Source organism: Plectrocnemia conspersa, unplaced genomic scaffold (genome assembly GCF_051122295.1).
Source record: "Plectrocnemia conspersa isolate PC_06_02 unplaced genomic scaffold, ASM5112229v1 ptg000014l, whole genome shotgun sequence".
NCBI classification, from domain to species: Eukaryota; Metazoa; Arthropoda; class Insecta; order Trichoptera; family Polycentropodidae; genus Plectrocnemia; species Plectrocnemia conspersa.
Genome location: NW_028277178.1, coordinates 2796654 through 2816211, shown reverse-complemented (window position 1 = coordinate 2816211; position 19558 = coordinate 2796654). Strand labels below are relative to the sequence as shown.

The window sequence follows — 19558 nt, the reverse complement described above, 5'->3', positions numbered from 1 at the left end:
TTGAATATAAATCAGTCATAGTGTAAATAATAAAATATATGATTTTTAATGCATTTGATAGAAGTCTCGCGTTTGCTCTCTTTTTCAGCACCAAGCACGCGCATAATTACTTGATCTTTCAGATATAACAAAGGGATTTATTCGTAATAAAAATATTCTAATTTACGGGTTTCAACAGCAGTTTTGTATCTTTACATTCCGAATATAAAAATGGCGACCGAAAGGCGAAGACAAAGGAAAGATCAGAAAATAGCTCGGCTAACGCTTGTATTTTTATCGCACTTTCAAGACCTCAACAAAGATAACGAAATTGAAAACCGTTCAAACACAAATCGCATACCTCGCGGGCATTTCGAAAATAGCCAGCAGAACTTACGTGCATTCCCCACAGTTCAACAATGAAAAATCGCCGATAGGTGCCAGATTTTTTGTACTTCAGCTTGGAGTTGAACGCTTCGACGAGGAACGGTGCCAAGATTCAGCACGCACCAGTTTGATATTAGCATGTCCCTTTCTTGACTAAGAAGTGGCATTGAAAACAGATTTTTTATCATATGAAATATTCTGAAACATTAGTATGGTTCATTGGTCGCAATAACCACAATTGGTCCAAATCGTGCGAGTGTATAAAAGCAACTCAATTATATAAAACCATAAAAGCAGCACACATAATTAGAAATATATAGAAATATTTCAGTGTTCAAATGTAATTTTAGACTAATCTTTAAACTTTAACTACCAGTTAAATATTAGGTAAAAAAATTTTAAATATAGGACATGTCTTTATTTGAAATATTTATCAATGCCATTTTGACCATATAAGCTAATGAAGCGCTGATTTCTTCATTAAAATGAGATAATTTGTTTTAATTTATTTATTATATATTATAAATATCGAAAATAATGTAAATTATCGATAATTTCGTGTTCACTTTATATTTAATTATGGGACTAAACAATAGGCTCTACTTATATAGGAACATAAAAAAAGATAGTGGTCAATCTTTTTATTTTTATTATAATTGCTTTGGATTTGTATTTAAAGTAAAGTACATCTTTAGCGTTACCGTTCCTAAACGGGGTCCAAATTAACCCCATTTTTTATAAAATTCATTTCAAGCTCTATAATTCTGCATATAAAGTAAAGAAACCATCCAAAATAGATATGTATATATTTAATAAAACATATGTATATATATATATACATTATACAAATTCATCATTAAATCATTGATGATGTATTGAAAAAAAACACCGATTTGACCCTGTCGATTCTGTACATTAAAAAACTGGCACTCGTGAGGATTTGCATCTATGAATAATTCCAAAGATACATTTAGCACAAGAGACGCTTTAAAAGTGGCAGCAATGTGTATATAATAAATAAATTAATTACGTTGTATTTTCTAATTGCTGACATTAAAAAATCATAACATATTATATAATCATCGTTAACGTAAAAATTTGTTTTCTGTATAATAGAAAACTGTAAAAAAAATTGGCACATGGAATTATTTGATACTGTTAATAAAAAGAAACATTTTTTTTATTTTTATAAGTACAAATTTAGAATCGACAAATAATAGATATTTTGACCCTGTGTGCGGCTTCGATTGCCTCCGCAGACATTTCGACGGCATTTGCGGTTATTCTTGACCCACATTGCAAAATTTAACAAGTGGAATGGAAAAAAGGCCCCACGGCCGTTTTTTCCTTCTTCTTTCGCGTATTCTGCGAAGCGGAGAGACGTGCGAATTTTTCCGAGAAGACACGTAGATTTTCGCGTGGACTTAAAAGCGTTTTTGACCTTGCGCACCTCACGTGCACATAATAATAATAAATAATTACAACGATTCTAAAAAACATTTGAATTAGTGCATTGAGTTATTTAAAGCATATTAATAATATTGAGAACCACTTTTGTTTAAAGAAAAGTTCAAAGAATCCAAATTCAAATTTGGTTGATATCAACGGTGTACTTTTTGAGATATTGGTGATGACACACAGATTCTATTATATAATAATAATATTATATAATGTACGAAACACTATGCCATACATTCAGTGACGATCCGTAAGAATTTGTAGCAATAAATATATATATCCTTAATTAAATTAAATAATATATTGGACAAAAATAATTTACTAAGTTACATAAGATTGCCTTAAAACTGTTTGACCCTACTTTAACCAAAAACAAGGGTCAGTGCCGAATATAGCTTAATTTCAAATCTACCGTTACGCTGTTATACATTGCAGAGTCTGCTAAGATATGTATTAAACAAAAACTAAAAGTCTGGTTCCGCCCTGAATTATCATCATTAGTCAAAGGATCGAGGACTGAAAGGAACGTTATACTTAACCTCATTTTCGTTATTTAATCATGAAGTGAACGACTGTATTTTAAACTGTTGTACCGTGCAGGTTACGTATATTTCGTATATTAAATTATTTGATTTATATGTAGATATTTCATATTAAATATTTATTTCATATGATTGCAATATTCGAGCGTCTGCGACTTTTTTCCTATCTCAAAAGCCAAATGTGTATCCATTTCATTCAAATTTATAGGACTCAGTGAACAAAAAACGTGTCGTCGTCGTTCAACGACATGTATTATTATTATTATTATTTAAATAACAACAAAAAATACAACTGTATCTAAAAATGCATTATATATACTTAATTAAAAACCACAAATATGTATTAAAAAAATATTTTGATACAAGTAAATTGTGTTTAATATTTGCCTTCCTGTGATGTATTATATATCATAATTTGAATGTCTATATAAAGAGGTTAAATTAAAAATTTATATTTTATGTATTTCTCCGCAATACACTAACAAATTTAATTATTGGACGTAAAAAAATTATTAGCAAATAGTCATTTTATTTAAATAAAATAGGAATTTTAAACTTCTGATTGAATTTACTACTACAAAAAAATATAATAATTATTTTTAATATTATTCACGTTTTCACAATTTTAAATTACCGATTTTTGTACATGTACACTGCGTGTACATCACCAAAGCATGTGAAATTCTCCCGAAAACGAGAAATTTAAAGCAACTAACTGATCGTATTGATTTCCGATTATTATTATCAATATAAAATATTTTTTGTTAATGTGTGTCTAGATAGAATACTTTTATATTAACCACACAATTTATAACAGTTCAATGTGTAATAATAATTTAATATATATACAACAAAAAAATGCATACTAGAAAATGAGAGTTATGTAATAAACGCATAATTAAATACTACATATACAATAAATACATATGCAAGAAATAAACTAACTAAAGCAATAGATAAATCTATTTGTAAAAAGCATTTTTATTTTTTACGATTTTAATAATAATAAAAAAATATTTTAGAGGCATAAATTTTGCTTAAAAGTAGTTGAAAATGTACTACAAAATATTAATAAAATATAACATGAAAATAAATCTATTCCATTAAAATATACCCTATTAACCACTTAAATATAATCAAGTGACTCACCGGTGAGTTATACAAATTATTTTTTTAAAACAAGTTACAAAATTATTTATAATTTTTTTATTACTATTAGCTTCATTTATCAGTAAACCAAGTATTTTATATTTATTTTTACAGAGAAATACTGACGCGTGAAGAGAAATAACAAGTGACTATCTAAGAAGTCGCTGGCGTTTAAAGGGTTAAGTTACTGAAACCAGCGCATATGTTTACTACATGCATATCATCTTTGTGACAAACAAATTTTTGTATAGTGTATATATTTAAATTATGTGTAATATTTTAATTATTATTAACGGGAGTTTTCCAGAAATATACATATTCAACGATGTCACAGATTAGGCCATGTTAATCAATGCGAAGAAAAGCGAATAAATTAATGATACGTATCACAATCGCAGCGATATTAAAATACATTTTAAATAATATCGATTATAAAAGCATTGAATAAATAAAAAAATAGCAATAAATATAAATCACACACATGCAGTGAATCACACGTTATACTTATATTCACATATTTATATTAACATTATCATCAATATAAATATCTAAACGTAACAATTCAATATTTTTCTGTTATTATAGTTCATTGTTGGCGACATGAATAGGTGTATATATGACATTGTAATAACCCGAAACTGTCAAACACGTTTAGTCATTAGGGTCACGCTCAATCGTTTTTGACGGTTTACGGTACAGTTTAGTGAATGTTATGTTATTAAAAAATTAATTATATTTATACACATTATGCTTTTAACAGCCCTGATTCAAGACGACACGCTTCGGTCCATTCGAAAGGAGTACGCCAAAATTATTAATCAATCGTCAAATCGCTCGACGCTGACACACAAAATTGCAAATAAATTTATAATTTGTCTGCGATGAAAACTAGGTTAGCTAGCAACAAGTAAACTAAATGGACAATTTTCCATATCAGTGGCTTTAAGTGTAAATGGTCTAACTCAAGCAAGCACTTGACTTTAATTCATTTAATGTATTTTATAAATCATGTTATACTAACTGTCAAAATTAGTAATTACTAATTGAAGTGATGCTTTCAATGAGACGTCAAATTTAATTGCGAATTTTGATTAATTTATTTACTGTTAATCTTTCGGTTCAACATGGCAGACGTTATCACAATGTGTTACAGTGGGGTCAACACAATGAACAACTACTAAGTAAGCATGCATAAATGATCCGTTTAATAATTATAAACTATTATTACAGCTAACAAATAATAAATGTCACTATCTACGAATGTAAATTTAGGAAAACATAATCAGTGATGATCGATCGGAATTATAATTGTATAATAATCACTAATTCTGATCTCTCAAATATCATATAGGATTTAAATCCAGGTCTTTCAGGAACCACAAACTAATACCACTCTCTTTTTGATAACTTGACTATTTATAACTTCACTTCTGACTTGAGACACGCAAGAGTTCATCTGAGCCGAGTACCGACCGATACAATAAGAAGACAAGAGGAAGCAGCCGCTTCCCCCTTCAGTTCAACCCAATCTTCGGAAATGATTTGGAGTACAACACGTATCTATACTAAATCCTTAATCGAACAAAAAAATTTGCGATTTTATTATTAATATTTTTGAAAATTTTCCGCTAAATTTATCATTTATGTAATATTTTTTACATTAAAGAAATAATATATTTAATACTATTTTAAACACTGGATTTTGAAATACTACAATAATAAAAACGAAGATTTTTGTCTGTAACGATTTGAACCAAAATTTGACTTTTTCTAAGTATAGCCCATTTGTAATAAATTAAATATGAATATAAAATATTTTGTTAAAGGATTTTTATAAAATATTTTGTTCATTTACATTTGGATTTTAGAATATTTTTATCTTTGTGGCAATAAGAAACTGTTAATTTAAATTAACATTATTTAAAAAAAACAGATCATTTGATAAATATTTATTGATGATAAAAACAGTTTATGTATCTATCATTGAAGGGTGGAATTTCAATCAGGTTTAAATGTGCTTATCAACTTATTTTATGTAAATATATAATAGCAAGGGTGGCCAGTGCTTTAATAGTGATCGATCAGTCGACCGCCGAATTATTTGCGATCGCCCTCATTTTACATGAGATATGTGTCGTTTCTATACAAAAATGTTGGTCCAAATAAAATAAAATATTGGATCGAATTGTCACATAAAATATAAGCTATGACACTATTTTTTTCTAATACAATTTAGAACTAAAAATACACATAACCAACTGATATTTTGATCAACTCACCAGGTAATTGTTTCTATTCCAATGTAAATCTTTCCATTTATCTTCCTTTTATTGCAATTTCAAAAGCATTGATTTTCAGCATTGATCAGGTAGATAAATCTGGAAATAAAAAACATAAAAACATTAATAAAGAATTTTGATGTTTGTAGAAGTAGTATTATTATTTTATTACTATTATAACATATAGAATGCATGGTAAAAAGTGATATTAGTTGTTTAAATATTGTGACATAACAGGTTATTCCAATGCTCAAAAAACACTAACTTAAAACTATATGAATCAGACCAACTTTTTAGAGCTAATATTAAACAAATGACAGCGTATTAAGAAGCTGGATGACTGTCACAGGCGAGTTGGTATATGTAGACGTCCTCGTCTAAATCGGCACAAAAAGTTGCTTTGAATGCGTTATTCGAGGACTTTCTACGAGATTACAGTGCACAAAAGCTAATAATAAAAAGGTGCTGGAATACAGGAAATGATAATAACGGAACTCCCTTGCATAGGTGCATCTCAGAATTATGAGATAATATTTACACAAAGATATAAACACAAACGCTATTCCAGTAGAAATTTATTCAGTTAGTTTATTTTTACATATATGTTGTAGTTAACATGATATGCAGTTTAATAGTCGCGCTCACACGAGTACGGGCGCGCGTGCTTGTGTGAACGCGCCCGTAAGATTACATGCGCCACCAAGGTCCCCGCAAATTCAATCTAAACTCACGATAATTGAATGATTGAAAAACGTGCAGGCTTTCAATGGTGCAATTGACACACGGCGCAAGAAAGCGCGGCACGTTGTTAATTAGACACGTCCTCTTTTGGTCATTATGACCGGCAACGTGACCGAGGTCATCCCGGTTGTGACACGGTCGTTATTCCCCGCCGGTTTCGGCCGGCAAAATTGACAACGTTCAATGTCACCACATACGCTTTTTGACTATTAATAAAACGGCAGATTTAACGCGGCCATTCCAGCCGGAAAGTGAAAGCTATTACCGACGCAAATAGATTCGAGAATTTTCCAAGTCGGGTACTCCCGCATATCGTATTGATCTTGTCGGAATAAGTTGACGCAACGCAACGCAACGGTGGCGCGTGTGATTAAATGGATGCGTTCACACGAGCGTGCACCTTACGCGTCCCATATGAACGCAGTAAATATGCATAGTGTTTAAAAATTGACAAGGCTATCGTTTCTGAAAAGTGACCTGTCAAAAATGTGTACATAAATGGAGTTAGCCAATTTATATACAATATAATAGAAGGCTGTTGTAAATCGTACCTGGAATTGTATTTTTTTTAGAACTGCTAAACAAATTCACTTTAGATCTAATTTGTATTAGCTTAACGATCGTACAAATGCTTAGGGAATGGTTAGCTATGTTACGCATAACCGTAATAGACACGCTTGTCCTCATTAACGACTTTTCGATCGAAATAAAAACGTAGAAATTAGGACAACAATCAAAATCAAGAATTTTAAGAGGTACTAATATGTTTTTAAATGAGGCATATGTATTAATATAATCAAACAATCAGTACTAAATGTTTTTGAATTATATTTTATTTTAAAACAAAGAAAGAAGAGTCTTCTATTTTTGTTTTAACATAAAATATATTTCAAAACTCCTTAGTAATAATTGTTTTGTGTAAATAATTAGATTATGATTATAATAAATGTGCATAATTTAAAACATATTAATACATAAAAAAAAATTATAGACCAAAACAAAAAATTGAATTAGTATGCTTTGGTCTGTTGACCTAATTTCTGTGTTAAAAATGTGTTAAAAATGTGTATTTTTTGTTTCAATCAAAAAGTAGTAAGGGATGTGATTTCAGATTTTCCAAAGTATTTCATTAAATGACATGCATTCTTCTTGCCAAATTCAAGGGGGTGGGTCTCTGTCTAGAATCTACGTCAAAAGCAATTAAATCAGCAGTAGAAAAGCTCGATTAATAACAATAATTCGACTTATTATAAGTGAGAATCAAATGAAGCATAACTAAACCGAATTTTGACCAATAGGAGGTCGCAAAAAACAATTATCCCTTCTCAGAAGTCAAAAATCCACGTCAAAAGCAATAAAATCGTGTCGGCGCCGTCGCAGTGGGAACGCTCGTTACCGAGCGTTCCCACTGCGACGGCACCGACACGATTTTATTGCTTTTGCCGTGAATTTTTGACTTCTGAGAAGTGATAATTGTTTTTGCGACCTCCTATTGACCAAATTTCGGTTTGAATACACTTTAACCAATACTCTAATTATAAGAAGAGGTCAAAATAGCTATCATATTTTTTAAATATAATGTAATATCAAAGTGCAGACAAGCTATAGAGCAATATGCGAGATGCGACGCCTGTCTGTACTTCTTCCGCTTTCCTTAGGCTTAGTTTGTGTTTCGGACTTGACCTAATGAAAGTTCTAAAACAATAATTAGTTTTAGAACGTTCATTAGGTTAGGTTTGGGTTTGAACAACAAATGACGTTTCGCATCTCTCAGTTAAATCATCAGTTAAAATATATTTTTGTTAGTAGAAATATATATCTACTGGTGAAAATGTATTCGGACTATACTAGTGACAATATAATTTTACCGAAACATACACATTCACTCAAACATTTATAACCATATTTCTATTATACTTAATTCATTATTTAAATTATCTATAACTTCTATGCATATGTTAAAGTGTCGTCCATAAACAGATATATTTTACATTTTTTTGTACTATTAATTATATCATTAATATATAATATAAACAGCAATGGTCCAAATTTAGACCCCTGTGGTACACCGTGATATTATATTACGCCTAATTTATTTAAACTTTTTTCTTTCTTTTTTTAAATAATTATTAAACCATTTCACATACACCGATATGCTCTAATTTCTTCAACATTATTTTGAAAGCTCTCTTGAAATCCAAGAAAACTGCTCTAATGATTTTGTTTGTATCCTTGGCTAACAACTAACCAATGCATTGACGGAACGCAATGGTGACGCGTGTAATTAAATGAACGCGTTCACAATGTCATGCATCTCACGCACCATGCGTGAATGCGGTTATTAATCGACGACTCTAGATCTTCATGAAAAGCTGCCAAAACTCTCCACTAATTCAGCTTTAATACATAGCTGTCATTTTCTGTCAACGCCAAAGACAAAACACGACGGTTTAAAATCCGCTATGCTAATTGGAAGACGGCACGTTTGAGAAGAATAATTAAAATAATACGACAATAGGTGCGTTAAACCGTCAGATCGTGCCGGTTAACTGTGGCAGTTAACGCAATTAGTTACGTTTCGTACGCGGGCCCGTTAACGTGAAATATGTATGTTTGCGTGACACGAAAAAAGCTATCGAGGACAAACACCACATAGCTACAATGAGATGAGAATTCTACAAAAATCGATTCAGTAATAGTAAAAAATACATACATATGGTGCGTTAATTACTGTGACGATGATTAAATGTGTGTATACGAAACGTAATTGTAGCTAAACTAGATTGATAGGCGTTTGACACGTGAGTGATTGAAAAATTAAAAAAATAGACCTAAGACCAATTTTAGATTAATTAAAAACACAACTGTTGGTCAATTCCAGGTAAACTCTCAGATATTTGGGTACAAAATATAATTGAATAATATGAAACTTTTGCATCAGCATCATAAATTTAAGTATGTAAAATTTATTTTAAAATATTAAAAAATTGTACCTCTAATTTAAAAAGATTTTTCTACAATTACTTAAATTATACAGCAGTTGTATTTCCATAGGGACTACACAAATAATAATAATGTCCACAGATATTTTATTAATTATGAATTAGCTCGTGCGGAATTTAGCGATATTAAAATTGAATTAAAGTACTTCGGCCATATATATAATAATTTGTATTATAACTTTGGGGTCCAGCCGTCCCCCTGTTCGGACATGTTCTCTAAATGCGTCTATTAAAGGTCAACAAATCAAGATTTTTTTAATAATTAACGTACAAGTATGCTCATATGTTCTTGACGAACTTATGAGCATACTTTATATTAAATAAATAAGATCAATCTAGAAATCCCGAAACCTTACGTAAACGTTTTTCACGTTAAACCGACGAGGTCGATACATTTTTCCACGACCGTTTCAATTACAAACAAGCTTTGTTGTCCCCCAAAATATAGTAGCAACTCATTGTTGCGCCAATTTTTTGTAGCACGTATCTCTGTGCACAATAATTTCTTTCAAGGCTTCTCACTTAAATATTTAAAACCACAGGTACTGACACATACTGGCGCGCGTGCCGTTCCAAACAAAAACTTCGGATGGTCGATAAATTATAATTTTTATACTGTTTCGTATGTTATGTAATATAAACGCAGGTGTTCATTAGCAGTAGTAAAAGCAGGGGTCAAAAAGCTTTGAATCCCGTTCGCTGTATTTTATTCTACTAGTAACACGTCTGAACCAATTTTAATTTACATTATAATGTGAAATTTATCGCAGCCGAATTTATGGCACGTGTGGTTAACGAGCGACGAATTAAGACGTTTATGCACTTGGTGTAGTATGAACAAAAAGCACTTACATACGTAAAAAAAGGTTTCCATAAAATAAATACATTATTTATAGAAACGTTTCTAAAATAGCTATTCAATTTGATTATTATAAATCTGAACACCATAGCCTAAAATAAATTGTTCCAGCTCCTCGTAGCTATCGCTGAAAGCATCAAAATCGCAATCGTAACTCTAAGGCACTCTACAGTCCGCAGATGAAAATTAAAACCACTAAAAAGTTTCTTTGGTAAATACAATCTACGTTCATATCAAAAAAGAACTAAGAAAATAATAGGAATACTCTTTTTTTGTTGATACATTAAAGAAATATTCTCTCTAATAAGGAGTACTTCGCATCGCTGGAATTTCAGACAATGCCATATTTAAGGACCATATGAATCACCAATAAAATTTTAAAGTGATACGCGCTTTGCATAACAAAACCGAGCATCTTCGATGCCTTATTGCAAATTTTTGCGATTGAGATGCCATGTCCAACGATTAATGTCTTGAAATATTCATGAACTATTAAGTTGATTTATAATTTCGTAGGTTCAGAAGAAGAAAGGCATTACAATTTAAATATTTTAAGAATTTTATATGAAACAACTGTAAACTTGAACATCTTAAAATTCATAAAGACAAGAATAAAAGTATTAATGGATAAAACCAGGGCTGTGACTCCGACTTTTTCGTAAGGTCCGACTCCTACTCCAAATTTTAAAATTTCGATTTTAAATAATAAATTAATTTTTAATTATTTATTTTTATGTAAATAACAACAAAGAAGAAAGAACAAAATATAATAATATTTCTTAGGATTAGTGCCGCGCCATTGTATGTGTCTACGTATGACCACGCCGGCCGGTGGCCGGTCGGCTGTTGTTGGGTATTTAATTAAGTACATAATAACTTTTGTTTACTTAAAACGCATGGTGCAACACCGACTTAAAACGCATGGCGCACGACGAACAATTAAAAAATATTGATCGAGGTAAAAAGGGTTAAAAATAAGTCGGAGTTAGTCGATTTTTTACGACTCCACTTACTCCCGACTCCGACTCCACAGCCCTGGTACCCTCCACTAAACCATAAGGGTATTCTACAAAATAATTTGAATTATAAAAAAAACTCTAAAAAAACAATTCCTTTGTTACTAGAGATTGTTTTCTGATACTGACTTCTGATTATTCTTTGTGTTTTTCATACCGACATATTATTACAAAGACCTGTTATTGAACATTTGCATCAGAAAGGTGACTAAAATGAATTCTTATGACAATGTCAATAATGTATCAATATTACCATTATTTTAATAAGCATGTTTTATTTCTACATAATATACAGCGACTTTAAAATCGCCGTTTTTGCCACAAAGATAAGATTAAATAAATTCATTTGATTTATTTTATTATTTTTAAAAATTTAAATTTAAAGACAAACTAAAATAGATAAAAATTATGATTTTTTAAAGTAAAAAATATGAAATCTTGATTGTTTGCCACAAAATAAGTATTTTTATGGCTGCGACTAGAATATTGACTAACATATAAGCATATCGAAGTTTTATACTATGCGCCCAAAAATTGGCGATTTGCGCTCAAAATTTTGCACTTGCTTCTTTTTAGTATAACTAATAATTCAACTTAATTATTTTTATTGGCGAACTTTAGTTGTCTCAAGAAATGAACAATAATCACATAAGAATCAATGGTTATCGTATATCGTAAATTTAAAAATATTATTATTAGATTGCAAAGTATACGTCCAATACTAGACTATAGTTACCATTCCTGAGCGGGGTACAAATTAACCCCAATAATATTTAAAAAAATATTTAACCAGATAAAGTGACATAATATTTTTGATCATTCGTAATATGGCGCGCGGTTTCACTTATTGTAAAACTATAGTCAAATGTAAATTTATCAATAAATAGAATAAATATATATTGAATTTTTTTACAAATATTTCGTTAATCTTAATGTGGTTGATTTGTACGTTAATTAAAATTGTCTATATAGTAGACTCCCTATAATAACACGGTAAATTTGGGGCGTGGTATTTGGGTGCGTGTAATTGGAGGACTAGAAAATACTCTCACATTTTTTTGCAATACAATCAGTAGTGAGATATTTGACTTTTGGCTCGCTCACACATAAGTAACGGACACCAAATAGCACGTCATTAATTTACCGTGTTATTGGGGGGTCTATTATACATGAAAGTTTATAGTATTATATTATAATTTATATGAGTATTTTGTAGTCCCTTAACTACAGATATTTATTAAATCAAACTGTAATAAAAAAATTAACTTTCCTATATAAAAAAAACGTACATTTGTGTAAGAAACTAATAAATACGTGGACTGTGTTTTTTATTTACAAATCCATATTTATAATCTATAATATAATATAATAATGTAATTACAATAAAACAATTTAAATAATTATGTGAAATGCAAAAAATACATGTAATTAAATTATCTATGTCACAGAAAGGTCACACATAATTTTATTAACAATAAAATTTTATTGTTCACTTGACTTATTGATAACATAATAATTAATCGGTAAAATATTATTTCTATATTTTATTAGTGATTCTAACTTTCAGAGAAAAGACAAAATTTAGCATAGATGCTGAGTAATCTGGATATATGTAACATACACTTTGATGCTTGAAAATTATAGTCAAATAACAAATTAAACGTAGCAGGTGATGTACTAAGGATTATTTTTTTTATATAAATAAACATTTAATTCCATATTCGAGGATGCTACGAATGAGAATTGAAGTGACACGCGCTCCGCATAACGAAGCCGAGCATCATTGATACCTTATGGCAAACTTTGACAATGTGCACCGAAATTTTATTATTATAATAAAGGAATAATTATTATTATTATCATCAGTAAAGCTCGATTGACGAGGTTCAGCTGATTTACTGTATGTTTATTCAATTCTCACGATTATTTCCATTCATGCGTGGAATATAATCGACTCTCTGGAAAAATAATCAATGATGAAAAAGTACGTACCGTTATCGCAATTTCTACGTTTAACTGCAAACGAATAATCAAATAACGGAGTATGTTAACTTTTTTAATGTAAACATAGACCGTTATTCGGAGACGGTGTGTTGCGATAAGCGACACCATATGATGTGTAAGTGTATTTATTACATTTTATCGCTAAATATACAGCAACTATTTCTTTAGCGTGCCGCCATTATTTTAGCGAAGTATGGTGGAGGCGAACTTGGCACCGGTCTATAATAAAATCAACCGATACACGTGTATCGATAATAATATCAGTAGTTACAACTGTATTTTAACAATTAAATTAGGGTTGTTGAGGGATGACGCGAAAACTGGCATCAATATAGCACGCGTCATTAAAACTCATCACAAACTACCTACTGTATTAGCTACTTCAAGAGTAACAATCTTTACTAGCAAAATAACGAGATGGTTATAATGAACAACATGTTTTATGAACCTGTATTATTCAGATACCGTACTGCACATTAAATTCAGTAATTTTAGATACATTGAACTCTTTATAGTTAAGAGTCAAATCATCATTACCATAAGAATGTAAAATTATTCAAATATTTCTCCTACATGATAAAACACTGTTTATTTTAGATGCTTTCAAAGATTCTGTTAAGAATATTTAGCAACATAAGTCAATAAGAAATTCTGTACTTACATATTTCACAGTTATTCTACAGATTATGATTTTTATTTTGGCCTTTTTAATTGATATTTCCATCTTCAAAAATTGTTAATTTATTGTCTCATATATTGCAATCCAAAATCAGAATAAAAAAATATTTCTACTTATTTTAAAATTTACTATTTATAAAATCAGTTATAATTATCATTCACAAATAATTTTTGGAAAAGCCTTATCAAAAATAACTTAAATTTTATATTTAATTAATTTAATTAGCTTAAAATAGATTAAAAATCAACCAACAATATAACCCAATAACCTACTCAAAGACCGCTCGATTTAAATACATTATGACTATATTTAGATAATCATATGTTCAAGTTTTCGTTCATCAATCAACACTAATAATCAACTGTCAAGCTTAATCGCTTATTTACTCAAGATAATGCATCTATCAACACACATGAGTCAGAGTTCTAGATATAGATTATCTGCATTCAACTTTCTTTAAATATGTGGCATTTAAAAATATTAATTTGAAAGCTCTGAAATGAATATAGCTTATTTTTTATTTGTATGATTGTAAAACATTATGAGAAAAATGCTACATAGCAAAAATTATATTAGCAAAACATATTCAGAAGCTCTATCATGTTTTTGGATTAAGTATGCTTCGTTAATTACCTAAAATTAGATAAAAATATTTTTTCGTGTAATTGGAGAGAAAAATAATAAATTTATATACCTACTATTTTAGCTGTTATTTTTTTACTGACACGCTTTGTTATATATATATATATAAGATGTGCCAGAAGAGCCTGAAGGATTAGTATCTGAATAATACAGCATTTCTTTAAATTAGTTACAATGAAGAACAAGCACATTTGTAAAAATATTTTAAGAGCAGCAGGCTTTTTTATTTTATTTTATTTTTAACAATCTTACATGCACAAGCCCAATGCATTACAACGGTAAATCTGTACCAACTGAGTAAATCAATCACACACTAGACTGAAAGTCTGAGAATCGCTATTATATATTAATAATTATAAATTATTATGTGTAATATAATTTATAACCAATAAATGTCACTGCAGCTGGGGCCGGTTTTTTAATAATAGCACATTTTTTATGAATAAGCTGCCGGGGCTCGAACCCGCAACCTCAGAGTTACTAGTCTGAGACGTTATGGACTACGCTATTCATATAAGATATTGTCTTTGAGCTGAAGTAGCTTAGAATTATAGTTTTTATATCAAATATGTGTCACGCTATTCATCAGTGAGATTAGGAAAATTTGTGATGATCAATCAGAATTAAAATTATATATCAATCATAAATTCCGATCTTTTAGACACGATATAAATTAATAAACATAAATGTTTATGGGATTCGAACCTAGGTCTTTCGAGTATTAATCACCGACTATACCATTGGTGTGTCATGCTGATATAAAACTGTGCATGAGGAAGTGATAAAAAATCCATTGTCTTTGCAAGAACTTTTTGGTACTCAAATCACATTAAACTTACTTTAACACGATGTTTTTGTGTTATAAATAAAATAATACTGTTTCTCAAAAGTTTCTTTTACTATTAACCATATTGCTAACTATTTTGATTTTTATCCTTTTAACTTGAGTAGGTATTATCAGCCTAAACAAATATATTTTGGAGTAATAGATGAAGAAAGTACACAACTCATGATCTACTGATACAAACGATAACGACACTTATTAAATTCTATGATAATACAATAACTATTTTGAATAATCCGATTAATAAAAACTTGCAAATTGCATTGCCATAAATATATTTTATATAGTTTACTCTTTAGTATCTATAGGAATGAATAAATAAATAAATCAATATTTGTTACTATACAGAATCATTAGTTTAATGAGTCATATTTAGAAGAATCTTCGAGAAATGTAAATTATAACATCATAGTTACTAGTTAGTGCCCAAAAACATCATTACGTGTTTTTAAGTTTCTGCTCTGTGATTGGTCGGTCGATGAGGGGTGGTACCGATATGTGTAAGTACGCAGGGCGATTGTCGAGATGATTATAAAATCGTATTGTACCTTATGTTGAGATTTGTCTTGAAAACCGCAATGTGCCTAATATAATAGCATGATTTTATGATCTGATTGCCAAATAATACAACCGACTCATTTTAATGGAAAATGTTTAAAATCGTTTTCTCAGATACATGTAGATGAGAGAATATAAATATTATCCATTTTTATTTTTTACAAGGTATGCTGGGGTATGATTCACTCGAGTCGCGTTGACTTTTTCAAGTTGCTGGTAAGGAATATTTACAATATTGTATTGAGTATCATATGGTATTGGACAACTCCACAATAAGCACAGTATGTGTCGGGTAGTATTGATTATTTTTCATCCGGGTATTCACAGTTGGTAGACGCATTGTGTTCTAGCCATTATTATATGTTATATAAATTAATTTAATTGTTCTATAAATATGTTTTTTTAGCTTTAGCGTAAAGCTGTTTTACTCTGCACGTGTATTTAAATATATTGATATTCTACGCTGGAGCGGTCATCTGTCAGTTTCACTTTTAATGCGTTACATTTTGTGGATGTGTCCAAGAAGCGATGCAATTGGATCACCAACATTTTCATCTGCGATTCACAAACCAGAAATATAAAATATATGACAATTGGTCACAACACAAAGGATTTACATCACGAGAAACATCTGCGGATCGTCCAATAGCATCACAAGAATACATCACGACAGATCACAGCTGACAATAATTCAACTCGACATTCCAGAGAAGATTCTAAGACCTGCCATATTGACTACATTTTCATATATATGTGATTATGGATATAAAAATGTATCTTTTGAAAATGCCGAAAGACATTATTGTCGAAACGTTGAAATATACAAATTGCAGATATAAAAAAATCATATAATCCTAATCAAATTTGACAAATATGAGACCTGATTGATATAATTTCGGCTCAGGACTAAAATAGTGGTTTGAAGTAAATTATGCTATTACCCCCGATGCGGCCCTGGCTTTTAAAGACGGACTTCGACCGTCGAGCGTCAACAAAAATAAAAAGAGAAACGACCGTCTGCGTCGGCGAAAAAAATCATGTTCCATTTATACGTGCCCAAAGTGCAACCGGTCAATCGTCGCCCTCGCCGGCCCTGACTATGACACGTCTAAGGTCAAAATACCAGTCGCCGGCCTTGACTCGACAATGCCAGTACATTCCACTTTCAGAACCAGACGAAAATTTTCAGCACGAGGCGCGCACAAAAATAAACCTCTGAGCGCGCGCAACAACCGGTTTATCACTACAGCAATTAATTATAATTCCGATTTGAATTATTCACTACGGATTCCACCTGTGAGTGATCCGGCAATTATCGTTGAAATATTTACTCATTATGAAAAAAAACCGCGAACACCCGAGCCAGACTAAATTAAAACGTCACGCACGAAGGTGCGTACCCCCACTTGCTTATACGGACGATAAATAGCAGGACGCGGGGCATAAATCGGTCCGTTTCGCAGAAGAATCGCAACGGAGCGGAGCGAGCTGGGGCGCGCGTGACTTTGTGCCGAAAAGCGCGCTACACTGCTCCGATGATGCGTTTCGAACCACGCGAACCGCGTGTTCCTGGCGTACATTTTCAGTACGCAGCAAAGCGAAGAATGCTGATGTACGAAGAGAGATTGAATACTTTGCGGTCTGACCATTTTTTGGTGAGGTTATATTAAATGTCTCTTCGATTATAAAAAAATACTAACAAATATTCGTCCCACATACATAATGGCAGTTGTATGAAGATAATTGAATATGATCATTGTAGTGAAAGGTTTTTTCACTGCAAAAAGATTCTCATACTACTGAAGAAAGCATCGATTCAATTCAGGAGTATCAAATATTTCTGTGAGGTGAAAGCTTCTGACGGTTGATAAGAAACCTCCGTTTTAAAGCCGATTATGATATTTTCATGTGACAATGGTTCACCACTATCAGCATGAATTAAAGTAACAGTCAAAACAGAAGTTAAACTAGCAAAGCGATGGCTTCTATTTTTGGGGATGCGAAGGTGGATCGCCTACGGGCAAATTACAGGACAATACTATTTTTAGTGCGGCTTAGAATTGAGATTTTTGATTTTCATCCACTGAAGAAATTGTATTGCGACATAGATAAAGCAAATGTAGATACTTAATATTAAAAAAAAAACATAGACAACATAGAATGCTGGTGCACAAGAGCGAAACGAATTTAAGATAGTAGCGCCTCTTAATGAGTGTACCAATATCGAGCAGATCTTAACAGCAAATGAGATCCACAATTAATTTGAATTAGTTTTGATAAACTAACATTGACAAATCAAAACGATCTACTAACCTCATTCCAGTCTCGTGGAGACATACTGTAACATCCTTTAAAAACGCTGTTCCATAGCACGTGCTTAAGATAAACTCGTTTTTTTCAATGTTAGTCAACTATAATTGAGCAGGATCTATTTATATTAACTAAATTTGGCATAGATTGATTGAAGCAACACAATGATTGGAAACATCGTTTAAAGAAATGTTTAACATAAACGTAGGTATCTTTAATCATGCAGAACGTTTTGATATCTGTGAATATAAATTCCTGAGCGTATTTATGTTAACTGGCATTTCTGCGATTTTCCTTTTCGCTATTTATAACTAGCTGACGAGAAGTCAACGAACTCGTAAAATAAGCGATTAATACAGCATTTGGATGTTTGGACAATATTCAACTAGATGTTTTACACCTTGAAAATATTTAACACGTGGTCGAAATGTATGACATAGCCAATTCTATATTTAGTGGGTAGAATGAATTAACATAGGCAAAGATCAATATTCTTCATAGCACTTGTCTCAATCTTAACTTCCGTTTAACTTTTGACACAGGTAAAATTTTAAGATGATTCATTGCCTTCAGACAGACACGGGTATTAACTTGGGTCACATTTTTTTTACCAACATCACGGAGACACAGACGGAGGCAATTTTTTACACAATCGTATACATATGCACGTGTCCGAAAAAACGTTCGGAAATTTAATGACGGGTTTTAAGACCCAAGAACAAAGGTGGATTCGTCGCGAGGGGGATTAAAAAAAACTTCCAAATGAACGGATACGCGATGTCGTCGACGCGTGTAAATTATTGTTTATTAGAAAATATTATAATAATCGTCGAGCATTTTGTTACTCGGACTTAATGCATAACAATTACCATAATTGTGTATATTATTAAAAACACCAGCTTCCCTGCTTTGAATATGAATGAACGCACGCATAAGTCTAGACAATCTAGGCAATTATATCCTGCGAAAAAAAAACTTGTCTGGCATACAGCAACTAAAAAATAATACAGTATCAAAACTACAACGATTCAATAATTATCTTATGCTTTAAAAAGCTTAATTTATTTATTTCCAGTTTACAGAAACCAGAACTCATCAAAAAAAACAAT

General features: G+C 30.9%; 1 long non-coding RNA gene across 1 annotated transcript in view; it reads right to left on the bottom strand.

The window, feature by feature from the left end:
• LOC148225978 (uncharacterized) overlaps positions 1–19558 on the bottom strand; it is a 38633-nt gene that overhangs the window by 4419 nt on the left and 14656 nt on the right. Inside the window, exon 3 of the long non-coding RNA XR_015812386.1 lies at positions 5795–5893. This is a non-coding gene — a long non-coding RNA (uncharacterized LOC148225978). The remainder of the gene's footprint in view (positions 1–5794; positions 5894–19558) is intronic.